General features: G+C 40.1%; 1 long non-coding RNA gene across 1 annotated transcript in view; it reads left to right on the top strand.

Annotated features, from left to right (window-relative positions):
- Window positions 1–7,514, top strand: part of LOC102079535 (uncharacterized) — a 39,254-nt gene extending 31,740 nt beyond the window's left edge. The window contains exons 7-11 of the long non-coding RNA XR_003218293.1: window positions 2,052–2,126; window positions 2,727–2,783; window positions 4,090–4,155; window positions 6,579–6,623; window positions 6,707–7,514. This is a non-coding gene — a long non-coding RNA (uncharacterized LOC102079535). The remainder of the gene's footprint in view (window positions 1–2,051; window positions 2,127–2,726; window positions 2,784–4,089; window positions 4,156–6,578; window positions 6,624–6,706) is intronic.
- The last annotated feature ends 408 nt before the right edge of the window (window positions 7,515–7,922 follow it).

Here is a 7,922-nt window from a genome sequence, read left to right as displayed (position 1 = left end):
ACACACCTCGAGCCTCCAATGGCGACTGGGGAGTCTGTGTAGCGATGTGTGTGCATGGAGGGAACATCTCTGTCTGTGTTAAAAGACAGAGGGTCAGGGCGATTTTTTTCTCTGGTTGCCTGGGTGCAGGCCTTCAGCCGAACAAGCAGGAGGATACGGCTGTTGTGTGTCACGACTGACGCGATGAACTTCAATATCTGGGAGGTGTCTGTGTTGTGGTACAGAAGCAGCAGCCTCTGTTTCTTTCTCATTTTGAGCTGAAGCGTAACTCTGCGCTGAAGAGAAATGTGCTTGGATGAACTCACCAGTTCGCTGAAATGACTGCTTCGTTGCTTGAGCATGACTGGCTTTACTCCCAAGGTCACAGTTGTCTAAATCTGCAGCAGCCTCAAACACTTGACCCTCTGCTGAGGCAGCCTCAGCTTCACACTCTTCTTTTAGTGCATTCAATGCAGCCTCTATGCGTGCTTTCTCCACTTGCATGTCTATTTGACGTTTTGCATAGGCTGCTCGCGTGCGTGCAGCTTCCGCCTTGGCACGAGCTTTAGCAGCAGCCGCACTAGCTGAAGATTTATTTGAACTTTGCTTGGAAAATGCAGCTGAGGCAGCACACTCTGACCTAAGCTCCAGGCTCTGATACGGCGTTGATAGGGTTTGAGCTGGACATCGTTTAATACAGGCAGGTGAATGGGTCTTCAAATCCCGTAAAAAGATACCGAAGAAGCGAGCGTAGCCTCTTTGGTGTTTTTCTTCTACTCACTGGTTACTGGTGGCTAAGAAATGGGCTGCCGAGATTCCTTCACAGCTTGATGTGATGGTTCATCTTTTCACTGTTCTGTCCTCACTAAGTGTTGTCCTCGTGAACGTAGACTCAGCTATACAGACAGCTAAACACTCTCCTAATCAAAATCCAAGGAACAGGCCGATGTGTTGAGTTGGATGATTTAATAAAAGAGTGTGAAACTGTTGACAAAACCAGAAATAAACCAATAAAAATGTTGCATCAATATAAAATATAACAAACACACCAGTAAGTCACATATTCAAAAATATGAGCACAATATTTATCTGCTTAGTGAGTGCCCGAATAAAACATCAAATGAAATCACGCTCATGATCAAAATGTTAAAGAAACCACTTGGCATATGAGCTAGCTTAACCTTACTAGCTTAGGTTATACATGCATTCAAATTAAATTCAAACTACAAACTATATCACGCCTTCACAACAAATAATAACGCACACAAGTTGTCTCAGTGATAACAAACAATATTACTTATAGATGATGCCGTTTATAAACTTGTGAAGGCATGGATGGCAACAGATTAACAGAGGTGAAACTGCCTCTGGCTAAATCTTGCAGAGTAAAAAATACACAAAAACAACCACTACAGGGCAAACTGCAGAACAGAAAATACCTAATGCCAGCATAGCTTGAGTTTAAAATATTCATGTCCATGTCTATTATTTATTTTGTCATCGAGTAAAACCCTTTAAAAAAAACAAACATTTGCACTTTGGGGCAAATTTTCTTGTGTGATTAAATTCAGTTAATCAAGATGAATTAATTACCAAGACTCTAATTAATTAGATAATTTTTTTTCAATTGAGTCCCACCCCTAGTAATTATACTTAAAGTGTTTTGTGTAATATGCTAATAATTACTTTATCTAAATAAAGACCCCAACACTGATCACAACAAACAGGGGAAATACTTCTAAAATGTACAAACCTTTGACCCAAAGCATGTAATTAATTAACACAAATGTATGTCTGTATTTTTGTTTTTGATATGTTGCTTTAATGATGATGCCGACTCTCAAAGCAAAGCCAGTGAGAATCAATAAGAGAATCAAATTGATATGTGATACCAATAATGAATCACTACATTCTTATTAATTCACATAGTTACTTGCTATACCAACCAGTAGGACCTACAACTACTCCCTGACCTGTTCCACCCCAGCTTTCTCCTCTGATCCAGCACTACACAGTAATGCACCATTACATACAAGAGCTGTTTTGAGTCTGTTTCTGATTTTCCTTCTCAGTAACCAAGACTTCACCTGCTCCTGAAGAAGTGACCTATGCTGATATCAACATCAGACAGAAGAAGAAGAGGCGAGGTAAGCTGAGTGTACTGGAGCCTTAGCTGTCCGCACTGTAGGCACTCAGCTGCCATTTTGGGAAGGTTAGAATGAATTCGAATGAATGAAGTCGATCTTACGTGCTGCACAATAATGTTTAATATTTAGTATTTACTGTTATATTCCCATAGATCATCGTGATGTTGTTTATTATGTTGCTCTTTTTTTTCTTCTGCTTGTTTTCTCTTTTTTCTTTCTCAACAGGTGATCCAGGTGATTCATATATTTATCTTTTGTCTGCTTATTTTGTTGGTTTTTGTTTTTTGCCCTTTATCCCCGTCCCTCTTCCCCGCTGTTTTTCTTTCTCCCCTTTCTTTTCCCCAGCGAGTGTTTTGCGAGTGAAAATAAAATAAAATAAACAATAAAAGGTGAATCAAATAGACCATTATGGCAAAGCTGGGATGGTCCATTTGGCAAAGTAAATCTGTTGGGCATCTTTCTTTGCCTTTAGACAATAATTCTGATGGCAAAAGAGCCAAACGGGACAGGACAAAAGGAAAAAAGAAAAAAATGAATTAAAGTTACTGTGCAGTTTATCACAGGAAACATGTTTCTGTTTGATCTCTGTTTATCTTCCAGAAAACCATTCTCTTGATCCAGATACAGTCTACTCTGCTGTGAGGACACACACTGCAGGTACACAATACACATACACAAAGTTATGAAACATATTTGAAATTCAGTTCAGTTTATGGGGTTAGATAAAAAGCTGTAAAACTATTTAAGCTTACATCTGTGGGATGATTATTGGTAATTTTTTCTCCAATGATTAAAATCTTATTTCTGAAGAAGTTCATGAAGTCATTACTAGTTAACGTTAAAGGGATTGTTGGCTCAGTAGAGCTCTGACTTTTTGTCAGCCTGGCTACAGTGTTGAAGAGAAACCTGGGGTTGTTCTTATTTTCTTCAATCAGTGATGAATAGTAAGATGTTCTGGCTTTGCGGAGGGCTTTCTTATAAAGCAGCAAACTATTTCTCCAGGCTAAATGATGATCCTCTAAATTTGTGACACGCCATTTCCTCTCCAGCTTACGAGTCATCTGCTTTAGGCTACGTGTTTGAGAATTATACCACGGAGTCAGGGACTTCTGATTTGAGGCCTTAGTTTTCACTGGAGCTACAGTATCCAGAGTCGTGCGTAGTGAGGAGGTAAAATTATTAACAAGATAATCGACCTCTGTTGGAGTAGCGTTCAGGTAGCTGCTCTGCTCTATGTTGGTACAGGGCATTGAAGATGATAACAGTGGGTGGATTATATTCTTAAACTTAGTTACAGCAACACACAACACAAACCAAACCTTGTCACCCCTTGTCCCCAATGGACAAGGGGTGACGCTTCCAAACTGTGTTCAAAGCATTCAAAAACAAACAGAGTGAATCCACGTGTCCTACCACTTCTGATGTGTGCATTGCGCTACATTCCTCTGTGCCACTGTGATGGTGCCATTTCCAATATCTCCTTCTCCAACAGCAGTGTCCCAGCATGTGAAAGCTACATCCAGAAATCCTCTTCATTGTCCTGATGTATGCAGTAAAACATGCTTTGATGGGCTGTGCTGCGTCTCCAATAAGCCACACTGTGTGCATTTTAATTTTAAAACTTAAACAATAAACTTTCCTTTCATACAAAACAAATAATGGATGTATTAACTTACATCGTTTGTAATTAGGACTTAAAGGTGAGGTAAAGTAACATGCAAAAAACAGTCCATAAAAAAGTTTGCAAGAAACCACTCAGACAACGTCCCTTTGAGTTCACCCATGTCAGGTAAATAACATGCGATCACCTGAGGTGCAGGAAAACACCTGCACCACCATAGGAAATAAACAAAACATAAACATTGACTTTGGCTCTTACAGTTCCATTTCTTTAGCTGAGTCGGTGTTTCTGGGTGACCTTGTTTCTCTGTTCAGTAAATCATCATCTCTCTCTCATTCACAGGCCCTTCTGAGGTCACTTATGGCCAAGTTCAAATCAGATCTCAGAGACCTGCGGGCAGAAATACTGGTAACCTCTGCAACATCCACTCATACATAGACCATAGGATGAAATCATTGGTGATTTTGGCTCCTTTGAATCAGTTTTTGGAGTGGTTTTCACAAAGGAGCAAATTGTTTCATTGTAAACATGGTTAAAGAAGATCCATGATGGACGATTACAACCTCAACATTTGTTTTGCATTATATTTCGAGGAATGGGCTTTGATTGTAGATTGATAATAAGAAGATCATTTTACAAAGGTGCTGCTTTAGTAAGGAGGAAGTCATTCACAAAATTTATTAACACCAGAGTTACACTGTCTGCCGACAGTTGATCAGGGCACATACACCATTAGGTACACACTGAATGCTTCCTGACTACACCGCATTTGTTCGGGAGAAATTTAGGAGAGGACTCCACGACAACACCACATTAGTAACAATTTGGGATTTCCTGTTACTGATATCAGTGAGACACATTTTGCTTTCCAGGTTGCAGGTATCTTCTTTAAGGTGCACGTTTGTGTTAAGGTTTGTATTCAGGAGTCGAGTACTCCTGAATAGAGGATTTTGTTTTGTGAGGAGCTACAGTATCCTTGGTGATGTGCAGTTTGTATGGCCTCCATGTGCTTGTATGCATGCCTGACAGCATCATAGACATGTACCTCCTTGGTTTTAAGTCAACTGAGCTTGGGGGCCAGTAACAAGTAACAATTCTGGCATCCTTTCATTCTTTCACTCAATAACTAATAGCAGTCAGGCTGCTGTTGGCTAGCCTGTGGAGTTCTGTGTGACCCACAGATCTTTACACTCCTGACTGACTGCTGGATCAGTCAGTTAGTATAGGAAACCTGGACGGGCCATTCATTTAAAGGGTTCAAGTTTCTGATTCCAAGGAGTGTTCCCCAACAGATAATGAAGGAACTGGACTGAACCAGTGAGGAGACTCACCCAGCTCTAACTGCCTATCTCCAGTTATGAACCTGTTTCCTCTGACAATGACTGCCTGATGTCTGTGAAGGTTCTCAATGACTGCCCGAGTAAGCTTGCAGGTCAAGAGCAACTTAGCATGGGCAATGCAAATGCTTTAGCAGACAGTAAGAATCACTTAATTAAATCCCCAGAATTTTATCCTAATCTAATAAATGAACTCTATACTGATGCTGATCTCTTTTATTGGTCTTGAGATGAATGAGAGAGGAGGGGAAGACGTACATTCTGGTGATAAACTCCTCTCCATCCTGTGCACAATAATATCCACGGGGAAAGCAATGATTGAGTACAAAGCCCTCCAACTCTTTTGAGACAACAATTCAACAAAAGTTATAGTTCCAATTTTTATGTTCACAGTGGTTGGACAAAGATTTGTCACATGTCACTAAAATCTCCAAAGTCCTTTCTTCTGATGTTGCTCTCCAGTCCTCATGCCCAGGAAACTAGAGGAAGATCTTCAACTCATCTTAAGAGCACTCGTTTATACTTATTTGGCCTCTCTTGCTTTCTCTTTTTGAAACAATTACAAATCTTGGCTGCTCCTTATGATTACTTCTCTCTTACCTCACCCTGGAATCCTTCACTGCTATTGGTCAGGGTTCCTGGGTGGTTCACCTGGTGTTTCCAGTTCATGTTCAGTTTATGTTCCACATAGACTACAACTACTAGAAATGCTGTACAGCAGTCTCTGTCCCCAAATATTTTTGGACTTATCTGTTAGGTAGAGTTCTACTACTCTACCAGTCGTGAAAGATGGCCGACCGTGCCTGAGCCTGGTTCTGTTGGAGGTTTCTTCCTGTTAAACAGGAGTTTTTATATTTAACACTCACGCATAGCCCAAGATGGATGCCTCAGGGGGTATATGAGGTTGATACCTTGCCCAAGGGCATTTCAATATCTAGAGGCAGGAGTTGGTGATTGTACCACCAACTTCCTGATAAGTTCACAATCCTCTCTATATCCTGAGCAACAATATATCTGCTACTAGAGGTGGTAACTGGGTAACTAGTGAGGAGTGTAAGGACTCCGTCCAGGAGGTAACTGTGTTAGCTGTACTACAACACCACACCTTATTAGCTAATTACTGAAGAACAAAAAATATGATTTCACATTTCTCTAATGTAAATTTTTAGATGGTTGAACATCGGTAAAGACCATTTTCACAATGGCTAGATGACTAAATTTGCCTTTTTGAATTATCTCAGTTTCCCGTCAGTGTTTCCAAAGGACTGATGGACTTTATTATAACCTAGTCAAAAGAGTCTGAGTACTTTTACCCACGAGTAAATGATTTTACTGTAATATTAATTAATCTGCTGCAATAATACTTTTAGAATCTTTAAAAGTGGATTTCATGATGTCGGAGCCCACTAAGGCCACTCTCAGTCTCTATGAATTGACTCTGTAAATAAAATTCAAGTGAATGAATCTGTTGCACTACTCTATGTTGTGTTACAGAGTACCCAGCTGATCCAGATGTTGTGTACTCATCAGTGAGAGCAGGTACCTCAGCAGATCCAAATATAAATATGTTAATGCATTTGTATAACGACACACAACTGATCCAGTGTGTTTCATCCAAACAGGAAAATGAAGATAAACAGCTGGAGGAGCTTCACGTCTTTCCAACCTGAATCTTTTATTTTGAGTGTAACTCTATTCTGCTAGATATGCTGTTTGCTCTGCTGTGTTTTACCACCTTGCTCGTCTCCTTTATAGTGTAACTTCTTCCTTTCGGCACAAGTTTAGATCTATGAGTACTTGAACAGTGAGCCACAGAGCATTTTAAAGAGTGCATATCTTGAGAATCCACTTCTAATTTGTTATGAGAGTTTTATCAACTCTGAGGTGTAAAATTTTAAAATCTGAAGCTCCTCTGGCAACTGGACCGTCTCCAGGTTTTAAACCACTGAGAGCATCCTGGCTTTAAGAAAACAGATGACCAATAGGACTTGAGCTAAATATTCAAGTCACAACCCCTTGCTGATCATCTCTTTGTCTGTCAGCGCTAAGCAGAACATCACAGCGTAGTGTACAGCAGTATTCAAAATGTTTTCTCTCAGTTTAACTGCAGGGCTGTGAGCTGCTGTTATACATCTGTCTGTAAAGAGGAATGGATGCAGCTGTCTTAGTCATAGCCATCAAACAGACAACCTGCTGCTACCTCAATTAACTAATTAATTCAGTATCAGAGTGATGTGTTGAGCAGGTTTTATATGTTCCACATCCATGTTTCTTCTTCTCTGTGATGTAAATCTAATCCTTGTAAAGTCATCTGCATACCTGTGTGTTTTCTGTGCTTGTTCACAGTCATGCTTAGAGAATTTAGATTGCAATGCATCAACAACACCTGCAGTGTTGTTAATATGATGATTTAGTTATCTCTTCCTTTGGCAGAATACATAAACTATAAAATACTTACTTTTTTGTCTATGTTGTTATTGAACAATAGAGATAAAACAAGAAAGTCGGGAAAAAGAGCAAAGAAAGACCTACTGTAAAAATGTGGCCTTCGCTACCCCTGAATTTAGACACATCCTATATATACTCACACAGACGGGAGGGGAACACAGCTGTGACTAATCAGACATGACAACACAGGGAGGACAAAACAGAAAACGGTGGCTGTGTCCAAATTCAGGGGAAGGACGCCTCAAATGCTGTATTTCGAGGCAATGACGTCACAGCAATGCGACTAAGGTTGTCCCAAATCAAAGAGTCCACCAAATGTGGCAACAAATGCATCTTTGTTTCCTCGAATTTGAAGGATGGGTTGGGTGTATCCTTCTTGTCCTACCATAT

The sequence above is a fragment of the Oreochromis niloticus genome, unplaced genomic scaffold, assembly GCF_001858045.2.
Source record: "Oreochromis niloticus isolate F11D_XX unplaced genomic scaffold, O_niloticus_UMD_NMBU tig00007510_pilon, whole genome shotgun sequence".
NCBI lineage: Eukaryota > Metazoa > Chordata > Actinopteri > Cichliformes > Cichlidae > Oreochromis > Oreochromis niloticus.
The sequence above is the reverse complement of the archived record's forward strand: the minus strand, read 5'-3'. Positions and strand labels throughout refer to the sequence as shown.